Below are 757 nucleotides of genomic sequence, written 5' to 3'. Positions count from 1 at the left end.
ATCGTCGATCCTATGGAATCCCTTGGATCCGTACTATCCTTTGGTAAAGGAATTTCAAGACGTCGCCTCCAAAGATCCGCATTCGGTCCTACCTCCGGACCAAGGTGCGCGTCATGAGATCGACCTGGTTCCGGGAACCAAATACTGCGTAACACGCCAGTGGCCCCTGCCCAAGGAGCAGTGCGACGTCATTGACGCCTTTTCCGTGCGAAGCACGACGCAGGGATGGTACGTGAGAGCATTAGACTGGCCTAATGCAAAAACCAGAAGGACTTGCGTAAGTGGCTTGGTCTCGCCAACTACAAATATAGCGTAAATTACGCAGAAATGGCCCGGCCATTATCCAATTTCTTTAAAAAGGATGCGGAATGGTGTTGGAACACCGAACATCAGTAGGCTTTTGACGAGGTCAAAGACAGCCTCCTGCATGCACTGATACAGGCACTGCCAGACCCCGATCGTCCTTTCAGCGCCGTCTGTGACGCTTCGAACGTTGCCATCGGCTGAGCACTGCTGCAAGCAGACGCTGAGGGGCGTGATCGGGTGATCGCGTTCGAATCTCAACAGTCCAAAGCTGCAGAGAAGAACTACCCAGTCCATGACAAGGAGCTACTTGCGATGAAATATGCACTTGCTAAGTTCAGGGTCCACCTGCTCGGCTCCAAGCCGTTTGCGATCGATACAGATCATGCGTCACTACGCACAGCGACTCAGTCGCCCCACCTCTCGCAGAGGATGGCTAGATGGCTCTCATTCA

This window comes from Plasmopara halstedii (assembly GCF_900000015.1).
Source record: "Plasmopara halstedii genome assembly, contig: Scaffold_2439, whole genome shotgun sequence".
In the NCBI taxonomy this organism is placed as follows: Eukaryota; Oomycota; class Peronosporomycetes; order Peronosporales; family Peronosporaceae; genus Plasmopara; species Plasmopara halstedii.
This window is presented reverse-complemented; position numbering follows the sequence as displayed.